The sequence below is a fragment of the Hyla sarda genome, chromosome 8 (genome assembly GCF_029499605.1).
Source record: "Hyla sarda isolate aHylSar1 chromosome 8, aHylSar1.hap1, whole genome shotgun sequence".
Taxonomy (NCBI): Eukaryota; Metazoa; Chordata; class Amphibia; order Anura; family Hylidae; genus Hyla; species Hyla sarda.
In genome coordinates this window covers 115,536,721-115,560,126 of record NC_079196.1, presented here as the reverse complement: position 1 = coordinate 115,560,126, position 23,406 = coordinate 115,536,721, and the positions used below count along the sequence as shown (strand labels likewise).

The following is a 23,406-nucleotide window of genomic DNA, read 5'->3' as shown; positions in this document are numbered from 1 at the left end:
ACAGAGCACCGCCAGGGCACTCACTCACTGGGCCGCAGTGTGAGAGGGATGCAGGGGGATGCAGTGTGTACACGCACAGCATAGCGCACACATACTTCCCTCCCCCTGCGGCACCGTTAGTTACAGGCGCACAGGCCGGGCCGGTGAATAAAAAAAAAAAATTGCAGGCAAAATCCTGCGGCACCCCAGTTGGGAATCACTGCTCTAGATAGAGTCTGTATATGATATCCTAACCAAAGTAGCTTTTGTTGTATTGTAACAAGTTACTTCCTACTCAATTGTATTGTTCTACTGTAGTCAATTAACTAATAAGCTTGTAATGCTTTCTTACTAATGATATCTAATTGATATTCATTTATATATATCATTGTGTTTGTGAGGCTTCTTTCACACTACAAAAGTCTCAGTTTTTAAACATCTGTACAAATTTCTGTCTGAAAATCAGCTGAAAACGTCAGTTACAAAATCCTATACTGCCGTTAGAAAATCCCATCATAGTCTATGGGATTTTTCTAATAGCCGTTTTAACCCGTTATAGCCCGTTATTAATAAGGCCATTATTTTGTGACGGAAGATAGTAACGGGAGAAATAGTTCATGAACCTGCATATGGGGCCGTCCTCCTGTCCTGTACAGTAACACGGGCCGGACTGGTCTATTTGGCAACCAGGAAATATCCCATTTCAGCCGCTTACCCTGTGGGCCAGGCTGGAAAAGAGCAAGCACAGCTAAGCGCGTAATGACGCTCGGTCATGTCACGCTCCCAGAACTCAAGGGCCTACGTTCTGACGCTGGCCCTAGGTATTCTGAGAGTGTGACGTGACCGAGCGTCATTACGAGCGTAGCTGTGCTTGCTCTTATCTGGGGGAAGGTGCTGCCCTGAATCGCCGGCAACTAAAAAGGTACCAGCCGGGGGTGGGGGTTGTCTAATCTGCGGGTACTACCTGTATACTGGGGGGGCTAATCTGGTGGTACTACCTGTCTACAGGGGGGTGTCTAATCTGGGGGTACTACCTGTCTACTGTGGGGGTCTAATCTGGGGGTACTACCTGCCTACTGGGGGGATTAATCTTTGGGTACTACCTGCCTACCGGGGGGTCTAATCTGGGGGTACTACCTGCTTACGGGGGGGGGGGGGGGTGTCTAATCTGGGGATACTACCTGTCCACTTGGGGGTTCTTATCTGTGGGTACTACCTGTCTTCTGGGGGTCTAATCTGGGGGTACTACCTGTCTACTAGGGGGGACTAATCTGGGGGCACTACCTGTCTTCTGGGGGGCATAATCTGGGGGTACTACCTGTCTACTGGGGAGGGGTCTAATCTGGGGATACTACCTGCCTACTGGGGGGGGGGGTAATTTGTGGGTACCACCTGTCTACTGGGGGGGGGTTCTAATTTGGGGGTACTACCTGACTACTGGGGGGGTCTGATTTGGGGGTACTACCTGTCTACTGGGGGGGGTAATCTGGGGATACTACCTGTCTACTGGGGGGGGGGTCTAATCCGAGGGTACTATCTGTCTACTGGGGGAGGGGTCTAATTTGGGGGTACTACCTGTCTACTGGGGGGGGTCTAATTTGGGGGTACTACCTGTCTAATGGGGGGGGTCTAATTTGGGGGTACTACCTGCCTAATGATACATTTTGATAATTTTTCCACAAACAATATATTTATGACCATATTTCATAATTCTTAACCCCTTAAGGGACCAGAACATTTTTTGCACATCTGACCACTGTCACTTTAAGCATTAATAACTCTGAGATGCTTGTACTTATGAATTTGATTCCGAGATTGTTTTTTCGTTCTACTTTATCGTTCTACTTTTTTATTTATTTTTTTATTTCAAATTACAAAATTACAATAATGCACTTCAAAATTCGCTTTACACGATATAAATAATCCCACCCACACCCCTATCCCCCCACCCACTACCAGCTAGGATGCCTCATCCCATTTCTTCCACTCGTTTTCAACTTTTTGACCTATCTTTTTTCCCTGATAGTAAATAGCTTCAAATCTTCTCATTTGTTGAACTTCCCTCTGCCACTCAACCCAACATGGGCCCTGGGGAGCAAACCATCTCCTAAGAATAATTATTCTAGCTAATCCGAAAGCCTTTATCAGAACACTGTTCTTGCACTGTATCCTAAGTCCTATTCCTAGAATGGCCGTTTTAATATCAAAGCTTATCTTAGTACCCAATTTTGTTTCTACCATCTTGTATACCCCTGTCCAAAAGGAAAGCAGTTTTGGGCAGCTCCACACCATATGTGACAAATCCGCACCTTCCATATTACATTTCGGACATTTAGAGTCAAGTCTTTTTCCTATCTTATACAAGAACCCCGGCGTATATGGGATCCTATGTATCAGCTTTATCATAGAGGTTTTATGGTTCATATTGAGAGATGATTGGGAAATATTTATAAATACTTCCCTCCATTCTTCCCCATCGATCTGACCTACTACTTGCTTCCATTTATCCCTACTCTTTGGAGGAAATTTTTCAACGGAAAATCTAACTAGGCCCTTATATAAGTTACCTAATACCTTTGTCGAGGAGGACCGAAGCCCAAACATATAGTCAAATAACTCATGTCTATTTATTGCCCATCTAGGGTTGTTCTTCTCCTTCTCAAAAGCGCTTTTGATTTGTAAGTATGAAAAGTATTCGCTCTGACTAATACTAAATTCCCTATTAAATGTTTTCCACTTTTTTAACGTGCTTTCTATCACAAAATCTTTAACTCTAATAACCCCATTTCTTTCCCAATTAACATATTCCTTTAGTTTCACCATTTCTGGAAAATTTCCATTACCCCACATCAGTGTGTAGTGCATACTACCCTTAATCCCTAATAAACGTCTCGTGAATCTCCATACTTTATTAAACATATTACAAGTGGGGATTTTCCCCTGTGCATACATCTTCCCCCTTCAATTAATTCCAAAGTGCTATCCCCCCTAATACCTAATTTAGAAAAAAAATCTTTTAAAACATCATCTTCCTTTATCATGTACCGTATATACTCGAGTATAAGCCGACCCGAGTATAAGCCGAGACCCCTAATTTCAACCCAAAATCCCAGGAAAAGTTATTGACTCGAGTATAAGCCTAGGGTGGGAAATACATCATCCCCCCCTGTCATCATCCAGACCCCCGTCATCATCCAGACCCGTCATTAACATCCTCATCATCATCACCGCCTGTCATCATCCAGACCCCCATCATCCCCTTGTCATCATCCCACACATCCCCCCTTCATCATCCCCTTGTCATCATCCCACACATCCCCCCTTCATCATCCCCTTGTCATCATCCCACACATCCCCCCTTCATCATCCCCCCTTCATCATCCCCTTGTCATCATCCCACACATCCCCCCTTCATCATCCCCTTGTCATCATCCCACACACCCCCCTTCATCATCCCACACCCCCCCCCCATCATCCTCTTATCATCCGCCCTCAGTGGTCTTCAACCTGCGGACCTCCAGAGGTTTCAAAACTACAACTCCCAGCAAGCCCGGGCAGCCATCGGCTGTCCGGGCTTGCTGGGAGTTGTAGTTTTGAAACCTCCGGAGGTCCGCAGGTTGAAGACCACTGCGGCCTTCGACATCATCCAGCCCCCTCTCACCCCCTTTAGTTCTGAGTACTCACCTCCGCTCGGGGCTGGTCCGGTCCTGCAGGGCTGTCCGGAGAGGAGGTGGTCCGGTGGGATAGTGGTTCCGGGCTGCTATCTTCACCGGGGGCTCCTCTTCTCCGCGCTTCCGGCCCGGAATAGAGGCGTTGCCTTGACAATGATGCAGAAGTACGTTGGCAATGAACGCACCTCTGCGTCGTTGTCAAGGCAACGTGACTATTCTGAGGCCGGGCCCGAAGCGCTTAGAAGAGGCCTCCCCGGTGAAGATAGCAGCCCGGAACCACTGTCCCACCGGACCACCTCCTCTCCGGACAGCCCTGCAGGACCGGACCAGCGCCGAGCGGAGGTGAGTACTGTACAGAACTAAAGGGGGGTGAGAGGGGGCTGGATGATGTCGAAGGCCGCAGTGGTCTTCAACCTGCGGACCTCCGGAGGTTTCAAAACTACAACTCCCAGCAAGCCCGGACAGCCGATGGCTGCCCGGGCTTGCTGGGAGTTGTAGTTTTGAAACCTCTGGAGGTCCGCAGGTTGAAGAACACTGCGGGTGGGGGATTTCACTCGAGCATAAGCCGAGGGGGTGTTTTCAGCACGAAAAATCGTGCTGAAAAACTCGGCTTATACTCGAGTATATACGGTATTCAATTTGTGCCGCTATATAATACAGTTGCATATTTGGTATACCTAAACCACCACTACTCAAAGGAGGACTCAGAAATGTGTGTTTCATCCGTGTTTGTTTCCCATCCCATAAAAAATCATTAATCTCACTCTGTATTTTATTAAAATGGTGTTCCCCTAACCAAACCGGTGCTGCTCTAATCACATGCAAAACCATAGGGAAAATAATTGTCTTTATCAGAGTAATTCTTTCAGCCATATTCATACGCAACTTTTTCCATATTTGAATTTTGTTTCTTACTTTCTGTCTCAATGGGGTAATGTTCAACTGGGCAAACTCTTCTATATTTCTCGAAATCTTAATTCCTAGGTATTCCAGGGCCTCGTTTTCCTGCAAAACATGTATCACTCCCTGGCAGCCCTGGCTATCACCTGACAACATTAATAATCCTGATTTATTCCAGTTTATCTGAAAGCCAGAATATTTACCAAAATCCTTTATCAAGTCAATAATACTAACAAGCTTTCTTCCTGGATCTGTGACAAACAATACAACATCGTCTGCATAAAAAAAAAAAAAAAACTTATGGTATAGATAGGAGGTACCACAACCTTACATCGATATGCAACTCTTGGTAATAAGAGTTAAATTTCAAACACCACTTAATATAGACACCATTCGAGTTAGATTAAAACATAACTTTTACTAATATTAATAGAAGGTAATAAAAAAGGGGGGGGGGTACACACATAAATTGTGGGCATAAGGAAAAAAGGGTACAGGTGAAGCCCTAATCTTAAAGTCCCAAATAAATTCTAACTATACGTGTGGAAATAGAAAGAAAAAAGACAATAAATGGGGGGGTAATACAATGTAATCTTAAAATTGTGGTAGGTCTCTTTGGCATACGCGTTTCGCCCTCCTTAGTAGTGGGGCTCATCAGGGATAAGAGAACCACAAATAACACATGATATAAATGGGTGTACCTAATAGAACATACACAATAAAGTAACCGATAATGTGATAAAGGGTAACAGTAGTAAGCAGGCGTCTCAAAGAAGAAGTCTGTGTCAGTCTTAGTCAAAAGTCAGTCTTATACATGTGGCAACATTTGCATAATCAACAATACAGATACAATGATGATACAAATCCACTCTGGAAATTGATGGCTTCAGAGGGTATTATATAAATAGTGGCCTGTATTGTGCATATATATATGATGACAGCCGCACTGTTGGTAAAAGCAGAGAAAAATTCACTTAGAATTGGATATTCATAGACCAAAGTGAATGATGCTCATACGCAATTTAGAGGGCTTACCCAAAATTAAATATTGTACAACAGGCTGATAGATATATTATTCAAGTATCCACATATTTGATCACAGATTCCTACAAAACAATAATAGATAAAGAGAAAAAAAATTATTGAAGAAAAATAGAGGGTGTTACAAATTGACCCCCATTGCATATTGATGGTAACCATATGTTTAGCAGATATTGATATGGCTCACCTGGATAATGGGCCGGGATGAGATAGAAAAATTAAATATGTGGCACATCCAGTAATGGCAGATGTATAATAGTCTGGGGCTCTAGATCAAGACAAGATCACGACATAACTAAAATGCATAGAAGACTTATATATTAAAGAGAAATAAGCCTGTTAAATACAACTGAACAACAATCCAAGAAGTCCTACCTGACAATATATATGGTAGACAAAACTACCTGGTGAGGGTAATACAGTTGTCCTATGGCGGTATGATATCCCGCACTAAAATGTAAAATCGAACATAGATTTAGAAGATAAGGTAGAATACTAACTGTTAGAAAGAGCCCCAAAGAGAAAGAAATTCGCAAACCTGATAATGTTGCCGTGTAGGAAACCTGGATGTGCCACGAGGACGCCGCATGATGTCTTGGTAAGTGCTAGAGTTTAAATACCCTGCCCGGATGTTGATGAGTAGTGTTGTTTCCGGTCTCGTGGAACGCAAACTGCGCTCCACAGACACGAGCGAGGCGCATGTAGCCAAACTTAGCAAATATCGTCAGTTCCGGGACGTGGAGCGCATACTGCGCTCCACGAAAAGGCGCAAGCATCCAGACCGGAAATTGATGAAAATATTTATGCAGCTACAATAGGCAGTATTTGGAACGCAATGCGTTCCACAGTGGTAGATAGAAGAAAGCATTCTATATGAATACAAGAAGTAATTGGCTTAAATGAGATCATCATAAGCATACTATATGATTATTTTAAGGCCATATTACCGGGCGTGCAAACAATGGTAGGGGGTAAGAGAAAACATATAAAAAAAATAATATAACAAAATATAATGAAAAACAAAGGTATGCAAAAGAATAATCAATAAAATTAGACCAAGCAGAGGCCTGCATTACTATCAGATAGACTGGATGTGTTAAAGCGAGAAAGTCTCTTCAAATAAAGTGTTATGATGGACCGAGAGTATACCGGTCGATAAAATAAGGCTGTTCAAATGCATGAGGTAAATGATAGACAGTCATTAAGTCCAAAAGGCGTAACCGTACGGAGGCAGTAGATCCATCTTGCCTCCATTTGTAAAAGTAATTTGTCCACATCACCTCCTCTAACATCTAATTTGACCGTTTCAATCATCTGAAATTGAATTTGAAGAGGAGCATTGGCATGGAACCTGTGCATATGATTCGCCAAAGTTTTATCACGTTTGTTTTTAATATCACCCACGTGCTCAAGAATGCGCCTCCTAAATTCCCTATGGGTCTTACCCACATACCCTTTGGGGCAGTTGCAGGTGGCCAAATAAACCACATTTGTGGTCTTGCAATTAGCGTAATGGAAGTTTTTAAAAGTTGTGTTGTCAATGTATCGGTTGAAGGTTTTTGCTACCTTCACGAAATTGCAAGCCTTGCATGACCCACATTTATAGGTACCTACAGTTTTTACATCCAACCAACACCCTATTTTTTGTGGTGTAGTCAGGTGACTATGTAATAGAATGTCATCGATATTTTTGGATCTCCTGTAAGTAATCGAGGCATGATCTTCTACCATTGGGCCCACAATTGTATCAGATTTCAATATTGGCCAATATTTTCTAATCACCTGACTGATTTCACCTGCTGCTGCATCGAAGGTTGCAATAATACGAGAAGAATTTTCCTCTACCGATGTAGAGTGTAGGCTTCTTTTAGTACCTTATCTGGGTAACCCCGTTGTTTAAATCTATCTCTCATTTGATTGGTCTCAGTTCTGAAAGATGCCTCATTTGAGCAGTTCCTACGTGCTCTGAGGTATTGACCTTTCGGAATCCCTTTCTTTAGTGGGATCGGATGGTGACTATCCCACCTCAAAATGTTATTTCCAGCAGTAGGTTTCCGGAAAATTTTAGTATACAGGAATCTTTCGTTCCAGTTGGACATCCAGAAATGACAGAGAGTTCTTATTAGTCTCAAATGTAAACTTTAGGCCAAGATCGTTGATATTTAAATCGGCCACAAACTTCTTAAAGGAATCAACCGTACCAGACCAAATAATCGCAATGTCATCAATATATCGACCCCAGTAAATGATATGTTCAAGGTAGTGGGAGTAGACTTGTTCGTTAAAAAACACTGTCTCCTCCCACCAGCCCAGGAGGAGGTTGGCATATGAGGGAGCCACAGGGCTCCCCATTGCCGTCCCCCTGAGCTGGTGGTAGATCTTGGAGTTGAAGGTGAAGATGTTATGTTTAAGAACAAAGTCGAGCAACGAAATGACAAATTCATTATGGGGGACAAGATAGGTACTCCTACTTTTTAGGTAGAAGCGAACTGCTTCAATCCCCGCGGTATGTAAGATCGAACTATAGAGGGACTCTACATCAATTGAGCAGAGCCAGTAATGTTCTTCAATAGTTATCCCTTCCAATTTGAGAAGTAAATCAGTAGTATCCCTCAAATAGGACGGTAGACTTGTGACAAAAGGACATAGAATTTGATCTAGGTAGATGCTAATATTATGGGTCAAATTGTTGATTCCGGAGACTATGGGTCTGCACTTAAGAGGATGTAGGCCCTTATGGACTTTGGGAAGTCCATAAAATGTGGCAAGGCGGGGCTGCTTGGGTAGCAGAAAAGACAGCTCTTTTTCGTCAATCAGATTGTTGTTCTTGGCTTCTAGCAGAATAGATTGTAATTTTTTCAAAAAAATATGTGTTGGGTTAGTTTCTAAATTACAGTAAGTGGAATTATCACCAAGAATATTCAGGCACATTTTTATGTAGTCCTGATTATTCATGAGGACCAAATTGCCTCCTTTATCCGAAGGTTTTATTATGATGGAATTATCGGATTGGAGATTCTTTAGTGCCTGATATTCATGATAAGATAAATTGTAATCAGAAATGTGAAAATTGGAGATAACGGTTTCAATCTCTGAACAGACAATATCGACAAAAGTGTCAATATTATCTTGTTCACCCACCGGTGGGTATTTAGTATTTCTATTTTTTACATTGGTGAATGGCCCCTCTCCAGGGTGTTTTTCGTTGTCTGAGAGTAAGTCTCTTAAATTAGAGATACCCTCCAGATCATCAACCTCAATCCCTAAATTGGAGCATGTATGTATATCTTGTAGTTTAAAAAACTTCTTCCACTTAAGCTTTCGTCCAAATAGATGGATGTCTTTAATCCATTCGAAAGCTGAAGGTTTTGATGTTGGAACAAAAGACAGTCCTCGTCTGAGGACTGTGACTTCATGATGTGTTAAGACATGATTAGACAGATTGATGATCTGGTTGTCAGATGTTAGATTCGCTGATTCTGTCCTGGAATGGCTTTGTCCAAAAAAGGAACAGCACTGGAGGATGTAGAGGATTGTGAAGAGGAGGGGCAGGGGTTTGGACCTTGATTTTGTCCAGAGCCAAAGTTTTGGCTCATGTAGGGAATCATATCTCTCCCTCTTCCCCTTGGTTTTCGGCCTCTTCCCCTTGGATTGGAGGTCCATTTTGCTCCTCCGTGTCTGGTTTTGTATGGAGATCTATTCCAAGGTTTTCTAGTTCTGCTAGAATCTGAGTTTTCTGCTTCAGATGATGAAATGTCGGTATCTGAGGCTCTATAGGACTCCTGTTCAATGAATGTATACGCCTTATTTTCTTTAAATTCAGCCAGGTCCTGTCTGAATTGTTTGTTCTTTCTTTCTTTCAAAAGATAAGTAAATTTTTCAATATTGTTTGGTGGTTCATTTTCCTTTTTAGCAAACTCGGGTTCGTTTCTCAGAGTATTAGCTGTTGTAATCAAGTCCTTCAGTTTTTTTGTTGATAATTCTAAGGTAGTTTTTTCTCCTTCTAGGAGAAGGCGCATAAATCTTATTGAGGAATCTGTAGCTTCCTTCTCCCAGAGGTTCATTAGTTGGGGAGTTTTTGCCCTTGCTGCAGGGACTAAGGAAATTCTCAGTCCTTGCGGAACAATATTGTTTGCTATGTAATTTTCAAGAGATTTTAGCTCCCACCAGGACTTAATTTGGTCCTTATACGCGAAATAAAGATCCTTGAATATAGTGTTAATGGTTGGCAATGCCTTAATAACCTGAATAAATTCCCTATCTGAGAATACGTCCCTCGCTTCCTCCAGCCAGTTATCTGTATTTAGTGTTTCAAGAAACTTACTCGCCATAACAATTCGATATGGTATTTGATAATTAGAAATAAGTCCTTAAAGGACAGAAATTGAAGAGAAAAAAACAAACTTATGGTATAGATAGGAGGTACCACAACCTTACATCGATATGCAACTCTTGGTGATAAGAGTTAAATTTCAAACACCACTTAATATAGACACCATTCGAGTTAGATTAAAACATAACTTTTACTAATATTAATAGAAGGTAATAAAAAAAGGGGGGGGGGTACACACATAGGCACCTATAAATGTGGGTCATGCAAGGCTTGCAATTTCGTGAAGGTAGCAAAAACCTTCAACCGATACATTGACAACACAACTTTTAAAAACTTCCATTACGCTAATTGCAAGACCACAAATGTGGTTTATTTGGCCACCTGCAATTGCCCCAAAGGGTATGTGGGTAAGACCCATAGGGAATTTAGGAGGCGCATTCTTGAGCACGTGGGTGATATTAAAAACAAACGTGATAAAACTTTGGCGAATCATATGCACAGGTTCCATGCCAATGCTCCTCTTCAAATTCAATTTCAGATGATTGAAACGGTCAAATTAGATGTTAGAGGAGGTGATGTGGACAAATTACTTTTACAAATGGAGGCAAGATGGATCTACTGCCTCCGTACGGTTACGCCTTTTGGACTTAATGACTGTCTATCATTTACCTCATGCATTTGAACAGCCTTATTTTATCGACCGGTATACTCTCGGTCCATCATAACACTTTATTTGAAGAGACTTTCTCGCTTTAACACATCCAGTCTATCTGATAGTAATGCAGGCCTCTGCTTGGTCTAATTTTATTGATTATTCTTTTGCATACCTTTGTTTTTCATTATATTTTGTTATATTATTTTTTTTATATGTTTTCTCTTACCCCCTACCATTGTTTGCACGCCCGGTAATATGGCCTTAAAATAATCATATAGTATGCTTATGATGGTCTCATTTAAGCCAATTACTTCTTGTATTCATATAGAATGCTTTCTTCTATCTACCACTGTGGAACGCATTGCGTTCCAAATACTGCCTATTGTAGCTGCATAAATATTTTCATCAATTTCCGGTCTGGATGCTTGCGCCTTTTCGTGGAGCGCAGTATGCGCTCCACGTCCCGGAACTGACGATATTTGCTAAGTTTGGCTACATGCGCCTCGCTCGTGTCTGTGGAGCGCAGTTTGCGTTCCACGAGACCGGAAACAACACTACTCATCAACATTCGGGCAGGGTATTTAAACTCTAGCACTTACCAAGACATCATGCGGCGTCCTCGTGGCACATCCAGGTTTCCTACACGGCAACATTATCAGGTTTGCGAATTTCTTTCTCTTTGGGGCTATTTCTAACAGTTAGTATTCTACCTTATCTTCTAAATCTATGTTCGATTTTACATTTTAGTGCGGGATATCATACCGCCATAGGACAACTGTATTACCCTCACCAGGTAGTTTTGTCTACCATATATATTGTCAGGTAGGACTTCTTGGATTGTTGTTCAGTTGTATTTAACAGGCTTATTTCTCTTTAATATATAAGTCTTCTATGCATTTTAGTTATGTCGTGATCTTGTCTTGATCTAGAGCCCCAGACTATTATACATCTGCCATTACTGGATGTGCCACATATTTAATTTTTCTATCTCATCCCGGCCCATTATCCAGGTGAGCCATATCAATATCTGCTAAACATATGGTTACCATCAATATGCAATGGGGGTCAATTTGTAACACCCTCTATTTTTCTTCAATAATTTTTTTTCTCTTTATCTATTATTGTTTTGTAGGAATCTGTGATCAAATATGTGGATACTTGAATAATATATCTATCAGCCTGTTGTACAATATTTAATTTTGGGTAAGCCCTCTAAATTGCGTATGAGCATCATTCACTTTGGTCTATGAATATCCAATTCTAAGTGAATTTTTCTCTGCTTTTACCAACAGTGCGGCTGTCATCATATATATGCACAATACAGGCCACTATTTATATAATACCCTCTGAAGCCATCAATTTCCAGAGTGGATTTGTATCATCATTGTATCTGTATTGTTGATCATGCAAATGTTGCCACATATCTAAGACTGACTTTTGACTAAGACTGACACAGACTTCCTCTTTGAGACGCCTGCTTACTATTGTTACCCTTTATCACATTATCGGTTACTTTATTGTGTATGTTCTATTAGGTACACCCATTTATATCATGTGTTATTTGTGGTTCTCTTATCCCTGATGAGCCCCACTACTAAGGAGGGCGAAACGCGTAGGCCAAAGAGACCTACCACAATTTTAAGATTACATTGTATTACCCCCCCATTTATTGTCTTTTTTCTTTCTATTTCCACACGTATAGTTAGAATTTATTTGGGACTTTAAGATTAGGGCTTCACCTGTACCCTTTTTTCCTTATGCCCACAATTTATGTGTGTACCCCCCCCCCTTTTTTATTACCTTCTATTAATATTAGTAAAAGTTATGTTTTAATCTAAATCGAATGGTGTCTATATTAAGTGGTGTTTGAAATCGTCCGCATAAAGCAGTATTTTCTCCTCCTCTCCCTCGACACCAAATCCATCAAACAAGCTGGAAGATCTAATCAACTGCGCGAGTGGTTCAATGAAGAGGGAGAAGAGGAGCGGTGATAGGGGGCATCCCTGCCTAGTTCCTCTCTGCAGCGTCACTACCTCCCGGGAAATAATATTATTAATATTAACTTTGGCTTTGGGGGATCTATATAGGGCCCTAAGCCCCTGTAAGGAGCCTTCTCCAAGATTCATATGTTCTATTATTTTAAAGAGGAAACCCCACTCCACCCTGTCAAACACTTTTTGAGCGTCAAGAGACAGGATGGAGTGGGAGCCCCCCTCACCCCTTGCCTGCATATTTAGAAAAACTCTTCTAATATTATTATAGATATTTCTTCCCTGCATGAATCCTTTCTGTTCCTTCCCTATTAGTTATCCATCACTCGTTGCAAGCGCCTGGCCCAAATTTTAGCTAGTATTTTCTGGTCTGTGTTTAGGAGTGAAATTGGCCTAAAATCATCCATTACGCCACTTTCCCTACCTTTCTTAGGAATCAGTACAATGATGGCTTCAGCCATAGTTGGGGATAACTCCCCCCCACTCAAGGATTCATTATAAACCTCTAAAAGGTATGGCAGTAGCACACCCCCAAAACATTTATAAACTTCAAAGACCAGACCATCCGAGCCCGGGGCGGAGTTATGTACAAAGGACTTTAGGGCAGATTCCATTTCTCCTATACTAATCTCTTCCCCCATTTTCACCTTTTCTTCCTCGCTGATACTAGGGAGCCCTATTTTCTTCAAAAAAATGTCAATTTCATCATCTGACACAAAGCTTTCCCTCGAGTATAAATCCTGGTAAAATTGGGTTGCCACACTTGTTATTTCCTCCTGTTTAGTACATTCCCTACCCTCTTTATTTTTTATCCCAATAATTGTTTTTTTCACTTTCTGATTAATAATTCCCATAAGTGTTTTGTTTGGTTTACCCGTTTCAACATATTGTCTCTGTTTCCTGAAAAAAAATTGCATGTTGAGCCTTCTCTAGGGCAATTTTACTGTACAGGTCTTGCAGCTTTTTAAGATGATCCCAGTTCTCCGAGTTAGGATTAATGCCATATATGCTTTCGGCTGCCACTATTTTCCCCAGTATCGCGTTTTCCTTCTCCTTACATTTCCTTTTAAACCTGGCGATATTCCTAATGAGAATCCCCCTCAAGAAAGCTTTTAGTGTATCCCATACTATCAGAGTATCAGCTGTGCTTTTGTTTATTTCCCAAAATTCTCTAATTTCGGAGCTTACCCCCTTTGTTACATCCTCAATTTTTAACCAATGGAGATTTATATACATACTCCTAGAGGCTTCCTGTGTCTTCCTCTCCTTTTTAATATAACAGACTAACATTGCGTGATCTGACACACACCCAGGCTCATACACTATTTTATGAGTAAAAATTAGACCTGCATTATTAACAAGGACGTGATCAATTCTGGAGGCTGTTTTGTGAGTGGCATTATAACAAGAGAATTTCTTCTTGTACGTGTATAACTTTCGCCAAGCATCCTCCCATCCCACCTCCTGACACCAGCTATACAAAAGGGTATTATTATTTCCCAAATTTCTACCCTGCCAGTTAAGATCCTTATTCATGATGCCATTCATATCACCCATTACCCAAAGGTCAGTAAACTCTTTATCCATTTGAAAATCCATTAAGACTTGAAATACTTCTGTTGAAAAGGGAGGGGGGATGTATGTAAACGCTAAGATAGATAACCTACCCTCCCATTTAATATAGAGAAATACAAATCTACCTCTATTATCGATTAGAGAGTTTAACACTTGCATGTTTACAGCCTTATGAATTAAGACTGAGACCCCTGAGGAATATTCTGAAAAAGTAGAATGGAAAGCTTCCTTTATCCAGCCCTTACTTAGGATATTCAGCGAATCCCTAGTCAGGTGGGTCTCTAGGAGACATACAATTGCTGGAAGATGCTTGTTTATTCTATCGAATATTGCTACCCGTTTACTTCTGTTTTTTAACCCTCTCACATTCCATATTAAAATTTTATTACTGTTATTCGTAGACATAAACATTTTTCTGTTCTTTTTTCCGGAACCGACAGGCTCCACTTCTCACTATGGGGTGCATCCCAGCTGGTAGTGCCTCAACCCTCCCCAACCCTCTTCTTCACCCTCGCCCCAACCTCCCATCCTCCCCCCAACCCCCCCCTCTGTTGACTCGTGATACCCACGAATCTCTAAACTGCACTATACCCTCTCCCTCCGGACCCCCCCTCCACCACCTTCTACATAGTTTCTGCTTCCCCTACCACTCCTACAATCCCCTCTCCTCCAGCCATTTACTGGTCTCATTGTCACTAGTGAAGAAATACACCCTTTCCTCAAATGTTATCCTCAGTCTGGCGGGGAACAAAAGAGAGAATTTGATGCCGGCCGCATGCAGCCTCTTTTTAACAGGATTAAAGGCCATTCTTTTGCGCTGGGTATCTCTTGAAAAGTCCGGGTACATGAACACCCTAGAGTTGCCGACTGGGATTGCTCCCTTTTCTCTTGACAATTTCAAAAGGCAGTCTCTATCTTGAGAGCATAATAGTTTGACCAAGAGCGTTCTTGGCACGAGACCCAGAGCAGGCTTTTTTCATGGGGATCCTGTGGGCCCTCTCGACATGAAATAAATTTGTGAGTAGGGATTCCCCAGCAACCTCCTTCAACCATTTTTCAATGTAGGATGTTGGGTTTTCCCCTTATTCACCCTCCGGGATCCCCACATTTCGTACATTATTACGTCTTGATCTGTCCTCTAAGTCTGCCAGCTTTTCTCTGAAATATTTGTTATCCTCTTTCAGAACTTCTCGCTCCTTTCGCATTTCGCCCAGCTCTTTTTCCATACGTGGAACTGCTTTTTCTATCTGCTTAACTCTATCTTTAATCTTGTTGGTGTCTTCTCTTATAAAGGAGACCTCCGCACTTAAAGCGCCCATTTGTGATGTTAGGTCCTCCAGTGACTTATTACATTTTTCAACCCCATTCATTATAGATTTCAGAACCTGTGAGTCTAGATTCCCCCCTTTCACCTCTGGCAAGTCATCTCCTGACTGTAATATAGTAAATATTGATCCACTCATAGTATTATGATGTTCTTGTTCTTGTCCCACTTGTTTTTGGTTCCTAATTTTGATATTATCAAGTGGGGACTTCAGGAATTTATCCATTCTTGTATTATGTGGGGCATCACTCCCCCCCCCCCCGATAGATTTTCTGGCATTGACTTTGGGAGGCATGGCAACACCTGGAGCCGAAAGTCTATAATTAAGCACAATACGGGAAGGTGTTTTAATAAAGATGTATTTGGAGAGAGTTCTTAATTCTTATCATGCTCCTCATTTAATAGCCGGAGGTGGAGCAGAAAAAAAAAAAAAAAGGAAAACGAGACTCACGGTTCTGCAGTATATTCAGTTCCCAGATCAGAAATGCGTACAATCCACCACCTCTCACTTGCTGGGGGAAAAGAAGTAAAGACAGGCGAATAAGCAAATGTACTGGTAGAGATCATCAGAGCTCCAAATGAGGTAGGTATGCCATCACATCTAGCTCCCTCTAGCTTGGTTCATGCTGAGGCTGTCAGAACAACAAAGTCCAGCGTCCCCATAAAGGATACCAGGGATGCCTCACTATTTTTCCGTACATCCCTCCATGACACCTCCTATAGTAGAAAGAGGGACATACCCTGGTATTCCCCTGGCAAACATTTTCCATAGCATTTTCCATAATACTGGTTGAGCCACTAGTCATAATATTATAGTATAGCCTAGAGAGCTCGATTATCCCGAGGAGAGCTAGCATTCACATAGCGCAGCGGACCCCCACCATCAGTGCAGCAGCATGTAGAGTAATGTAGCTCCACTTACAGTCTTTCACTGGCTCAATCTGTCTCCACATACTCCTTCAGCCCTTGGTGCAGGCTCCTGTGCATCTCGTCCTGCCTCGGCGTCTTCCTGGAACACTGAGTCACATGACTGCTGGATCAAATGGTCCCATCCAGCCACTAACCATGAAGCTGTCAGGCCCCTCTCCAGGAGCCTGAGCTGGCTCAGCTGTGCCTGAGCGTACCATCGCCCGACCGTGTCCGGATCCTGTCCTCCGGTGAGGGAGCTCGATCAGCGGCACATCTTCATTGAGAGGAAGGGGGAGGAGGGGGGAAGCCAGGGCAGGGTAGCAGGAGTTTTTCCCTAGCAGCGTTCGGCGGGTGAGGGGCCGGTCCGGAGGCCCGGAGCTGACGGCTTTACGTCATGCCGTCACGTGACGCCCTACCGACCATCTTCCAAAGGTTGTGTGGTTTTAGAGGACAGTACAACCCTTGCAACCCACGGAGGATTAAATGAGAATCTTTCTTGTTTAACACTGGAATGGGGTGGTGCACTGTTCACTACCCGAAGATACTGCCACATCGGGTCAATGCATAGGGCGACAGAAGCAAGCTTCCAAATCAGCTCCCTTTCTCAAAAATCCATTTAATTTATGGTCCCCAGATAGGGAACGTATCAGTATGTGCTCACAAGTCACCCAAGTGCAAGTATTCACACAAAAAAAAAACGTGCCTGTGGATGCGATCTGTCGCAAGATCCTTTTTTTTTTTTTTTTTTTTTTTTTTACACTTGATCTAAGCCAAAAGGCCTAGAGGGGATAACCGGGAAAGGGGTGGACCCAACCATGTCCCCTTCATGAGCACTCACATTACTCATAGGAATGGAAGGAAGGCTGGCAGCCAACCAGCCTCCCATACACTCTCTGGGTGGGTGGCAGTCAGCCACCCATACATACATACAGCACAGGCTAAACCCACATCATTACTTAAAAAAAGGACAGGCGACCATTGCACTCTGATGGAGCATTTAGCAATGCAATCCATAGCCTGGCTTTTGCCTGAACCCCCATCACTCCTCCTCTTGCATATAAGACAATATTTCAGATCTGCATATGAAAACAACACGCCTACCTTTGTTGCACATAGCTGCCTGCCTGTCTCTAGTTACCCCACTGGCTGTAGCTGCGTCCCTTCCGACATGGAATAACACCAACTGTAACGATAAACTGAAAATTAACAGTATAAACCTGCATCATTTTGGACTCTGGTATTTGCTGAATCCGGGTGACCTGACAATCGATGGTGGTGCCGCTGGTGATTCTGGCCTTCTTGGAATCTGTTGGGCCTATGTGTTAGCTCACACATCACTTGGGTATCCATGGTAACTACCACAACATGGTCATCTGCAGTTTACATCTAGCCCGTGGCATTGAATGGCATTTTAAAAGTGCTAAGGGTCCTGGTGCAATAATCCTCCCATGAGGATCAGCCTCAACGGCTTTGTAGATTGCACTCATGTCAGCAACTCCATATACATTTTTTTTTCTTCATGCTTCTTTCTTCATCCTTTTTTCTTTCTGTCATTCAGACTTTCATTCATTCGATCTCTCTCACTCACTTGCTTTAACTCATTTGTTCTCACTCACTCACTCACTCACTCACTCACTCAATCACTCACTCACTCATTCACTCTCACTCACTCTCACTCTCTCACTCACTCGCTCACTAAGTCAGTCTCTCTCTCTCTCTCTCTTTTTCTTTTTATATATATTTTTTTCCGTCTTCTTTTTCTTCTTCTTCTTCAGACCCTGTCATAGCACTAATGCCTTTCCAATACCACCAGCAGATGGAGACACTCCATTGCAACATTGGTTGTGAGCAGCAGTTTCTAAAAACAAATGCCTCATGGCGGATTTCCCATCCATCAATGGATGGTAAATTTTGTTTTTATCATTCACTGACCACAGAAACCAATGCATGGTCAAGCAACAGCAATGACACACCCTTGTGTATAGGCATGAGACCCTCACGTCATTTAACAGGATTCAGCACCACCCACAAGACAGTTACCTGTCATGTCATGTCAAACCTGCACAGGTGTGCTAGATTATTATTATTTAGTTTTATTTAATTTTTTTACACCAATCAGTGTGCAAACATGGTCATTAAAACGCTAAATGAATAGACGTTCATAAACCAGTCAGTGCAACTCATCATTTTGGTCTCCAATTCTCAAACTCAAATTCTCACCCACGGAGGATTAAATGAGAATCTTTCTTGTTTAACACTGGAATGGGGTGGTGCACTGTTCACTACCCGAAGATACTGCCACATCGGGTCAATGCATAGGGCGACAGAAGCAAGCTTCCAAATCAGCTCCCTTTCTCAAAAATCCATTTAATTTATGGTCCCCAGATAGGGAACGTATGTATCAGTATGTGCTCACAAGTCACCCAAGTGCAAGTATTCACACAAAAAAAAAACGTGCCTCAGGATGCGATCTGTCGCAAGATCCTTTCTTTTTTTACACTTGATCTAAGCCAAAAGGCCTAGAGGGGATAACCGGGAAAGGGGTGGACCCAACCATGTCCCCTTCATGAGCACTCACATTACTCATAGGAATGGAAGGAAGGCTGGCAGCCAACCAGCCTCCCATACACTCTCTGGGTGGGTGGCAGTCAGCCACCCATACATACATACAGCACAGGCTAAACCCACATCATCACTTAAAAAAAGGACAGGCGACCATTGCACTCTGATGGAGCATTTAGCAATGCAATCCATAGCCTGGCTTTTGCCTGAACCCCCATCACTCCTCCTCTTGCATATAAGACAATATTTCAGATCTGCATATGAAAACAACACGCCTACCTTTGTTGCACATAGCTGCCTGCCTGTCTCTAGTTACCCCACTGGCTGTAGCTGCGTCCCTTCCGACATGGAATAACACCAACTGTAACGATAAACTGAAAATTAACAGTATAAACCTGCATCATTTTGGACTCTGGTATTTGCTGAATCCGGGTGACCTGACAATCGATGGTGGTGCCGCTGGTGATTCTGGCCTTCTTGGAATCTGTTGGGCCTATGTGTTAGCTCACACATCACTTGGGTATCCATGGTAACTACCACAACATGGTCATCTGCAGTTTACATCTAGCCCGTGGCATTGAATGGCATTTTAAAAGTGCTAAGGGTCCTGGTGCAATAATCCTCCCATGAGGATCAGCCTCAACGGCTTTGTAGATTGCACTCATGTCAGCAACTCCATATACATTTTTTTTTCTTCATGCTTCTTTCTTCATTCTTTTTTCTTTCTGTCATTCAGACTTTCATTCATTCGATCTCTCTCACTCACTTGCTTTAACTCATTTGTTCTCACTCACTCACTCAATCACTCACTCACTCATTCACTCTCACTCACTCTCACTCTCTCACTCACTCGCTCACTAAGTCAGTCTCTCTCTCTCTCTCTCTTTTTCTTTTTATATATATTTTTTTCCGTCTTCTTCTTCTTCTTCTTCAAACCCTGTCATAGCACTAATGCCTTTCCAATACCACCAGCAGATGGAGACACTCCATTGCAACATTGGTTGTGAGCAGCAGTTTCTAAAAACAAATGCCTCATGGCGGATTTCCCATCCATCAATGGATGGTAAATTTTGTTTTTATCATTCACTGACCACAGAAACCAATGCATGGTCAAGCAACAGCAATGACACACCCTTGTGTATAGGCATGAGACCCTCACGTCATTTAACAGGATTCAGCACCACCCACAAGACAGCTACCTGTCATGTCATGTCAAACCTGCACAGGTGTGCTAGATTATTATTATTTAGTTTTATTTTATTTTTTTACACCAATCAGTGTGCAAACATGGTCATTAAACGCTAAATGAATAGACGTTCATAAACCAGTCAGTGCAACTCATCATTTTGGTCTCCAATTCTCAAACTCAAATTCTCACCCACGGAGGATTAAATGAGAATCTTTCTTGTTTAACACTGGAATGGGGTGGTGCACTGTTCACTACCCGAAGATACTGCCACATCGGGTCAATGCATAGGGCGACAGAAGCAAGCTTCCAAATCAGCTCCCTTTCTCAAAAATCCATTTAATTTATGGTCCCCAGATAGGGAACGTATGTATCAGTATGTGCTCACAAGTCACCCAAGTGCAAGTATTCACACAAAAAAAAAAACGTGCCTCAGGATGCGATCTGTCGCAAGATCCTTTCTTTTTTTACACTTGATCTAAGCCAAAAGGCCTAGAGGGGATAACCGGGAAAGGGGTGGACCCAACCATGTCCCCTTCATGAGCACTCACATTACTCATAGGAATGGAAGGAAGGCTGGCAGCCAACCAGCCTCCCATACACTCTCTGGGTGGGTGGCAGTCAGCCACCCATACATACATACAGCACAGGCTAAACCCACATCATCACTTAAAAAAAGGACAGGCGAACATTGCACTCTGATGGAGCATTTAGCAATGCAATCCATAGCCTGGCTTTTGCCTGAACCCCCATCACTCCTCCTCTTGCATATAAGACAATATTTCAGATCTGCATATGAAAACAACACGCCTACCTTTGTTGCACATAGCTGCCTGCCTGTCTCTAGTTACCCCACTGGCTGTAGCTGCGTCCCTTCCGACATGGAATAACACCAACTGTAACGATAAACTGAAAATTAACAGTATAAACCTGCATCATTTTGGACTCTGGTATTTGCTGAATCCGGGTGACCTGACAATCGATGGTGGTGCCGCTGGTGATTCTGGCCTTCTTGGAATCTGTTGGGCCTATGTGTTAGCTCACACATCACTTGGGTATCCATGGTAACTACCACAACATGGTCATCTGCAGTTTACATCTAGCCCGTGGCATTGAATGGCATTTTAAATGTGCTAAGGGTCCTGGTGCAATAATCCTCCCATGAGGATCAGCCTCAACGGCTTTGTAGATTGCACTCATGTCAGCAACTCCATATACATTTTTTTTCTTCATGCTTCTTTCTTCATCCTTTTTTCTTTCTGTCATTCAGACTTTCATTCATTCGATCTCTCTCACTCACTTGCTTTAACTCATTTGTTCTCACTCACTCACTCACTCAATCACTCACTCACTCATTCACTCTCACTCACTCTCTCACTCACTCGCTCACTAAGTCAGTCTCTCTCTCTCTCTCTCTTTTTCTTTTTATATATATTTTTTTCCGTCTTCTTCTTCTTCTTCTTCAAACCCTGTCATAGCACTAATGCCTTTCCAATACCACCAGCAGATGGAGACACTCCATTGCAACATTGGTTGTGAGCAGCAGTTTCTAAAAACAAATGCCTCATGGCGGATTTCCCATCCATCAATGGATGGTAAATTTTGTTTTTATCATTCACTGACCACAGAAACCAATGCATGGTCAAGCAACAGCAATGACACACCCTTGTGTATAGGCATGAGACCCTCACGTCATTTAACAGGATTCAGCACCACCCACAAGACAGCTACCTGTCATGTCATGTCAAACCTGCACAGGTGTGCTAGATTATTATTATTTAGTTTTATTTTATTTTTTTACACCAATCAGTGTGCAAACATGGTCATTAAACGCTAAATGAATAGACGTTCATAAACCAGTCAGTGCAACTCATCATTTTGGTCTCCAATTCTCAAACTCAAATTCTCACCCACGGAGGATTAAATGAGAATCTTTCTTGTTTAACACTGGAATGGGGTGGTGCACTGTTCACTACCCGAAGATACTGCCACATCGGGTCAATGCATAGGGCGACAGAAGCAAGCTTCCAAATCAGCTCCCTTTCTCAAAAATCCATTTAATTTATGGTCCCCAGATAGGGAACGTATGTATCAGTATGTGCTCACAAGTCACCCAAGTGCAAGTATTCACACAAAAAAAAAAAAACGTGCCTCAGGATGCGATCTGTCGCAAGATCCTTTCTTTTTTTACACTTGATCTAAGCCAAAAGGCCTAGAGGGGATAACCGGGAAAGGGGTGGACCCAACCATGTCCCCTTCATGAGCACTCACATTACTCATAGGAATGGAAGGAAGGCTGGCAGCCAACCAGCCTCCCATACACTCTCTGGGTGGGTGGCAGTCAGCCACCCATACATACATACAGCACAGGCTAAACCCACATCATCACTTAAAAAAAGGACAGGCGACCATTGCACTCTGATGGAGCATTTAGCAATGCAATCCATAGCCTGGCTTTTGCCTGAACCCCCATCACTCCCCCTCTTGCATATAAGACAATATTTCAGATCTGCATATGAAAACAACACGCCTACCTTTGTTGCACATAGCTGCCTGCCTGTCTCTAGTTACCCCACTGGCTGTAGCTGCGTCCCTTCCGACATGGAATAACACCAACTGTAACGATAAACTGAAAATTAACAGTATAAACCTGCATCATTTTGGACTCTGGTATTTGCTGAATCCGGGTGACCTGACAATCGATGGTGGTGCCGCTGGTGATTCTGGCCTTCTTGGAATCTGTTGGGCCTATGTGTTAGCTCACACATCACTTGGGTATCCATGGTAACTACCACAACATGGTCATCTGCAGTTTACATCTAGCCCGTGGCATTGAATGGCATTTTAAATGTGCTAAGGGTCCTGGTGCAATAATCCTCCCATGAGGATCAGCCTCAACGGCTTTGTAGATTGCACTCATGTCAGCAACTCCATATACATTTTTTTTTCTTCATGCTTCTTTCTTCATCCTTTTTTCTTTCTGTCATTCAGACTTTCATTCATTCGATCTCTCTCACTCACTTGCTTTAACTCATTTGTTCTCACTCACTCACTCACTCAATCACTCACTCACTCATTCACTCTCACTCACTCTCTCACTCACTCGCTCACTAAGTCAGTCTCTCTCTCTCTCTCTCTTTTTCTTTTTATATATATTTTTTTCCGTCTTCTTCTTCTTCTTCTTCTTCTTCAGACCCTGTCATAGCACTAATGCCTTTCCAATACCACCAGCAGATGGAGACACTCCATTGCAACATTGGTTGTGAGCAGCAGTTTCTAA

The 23,406-nt window shown here is 42.6% G+C and overlaps 4 pseudogenes; all 4 read right to left on the bottom strand.

The window, feature by feature from the left end:
• Positions 1 to 16,892: 16,892 nt before the first annotated feature.
• On the bottom strand, positions 16,893 to 17,168 carry LOC130289188 (U2 spliceosomal RNA; annotated as a pseudogene).
• A 1,475-nt stretch (positions 17,169 to 18,643) lies between these two features.
• LOC130288049 (U2 spliceosomal RNA) lies at positions 18,644 to 18,908 on the bottom strand (annotated as a pseudogene).
• A 1,455-nt stretch (positions 18,909 to 20,363) lies between these two features.
• Positions 20,364 to 20,629, bottom strand: LOC130288333 (U2 spliceosomal RNA; annotated as a pseudogene).
• Positions 20,630 to 22,081: 1,452 nt separating this feature from the next.
• LOC130288495 (U2 spliceosomal RNA) lies at positions 22,082 to 22,349 on the bottom strand (annotated as a pseudogene).
• Between the last annotated feature and the right edge of the window lie 1,057 nt (positions 22,350 to 23,406).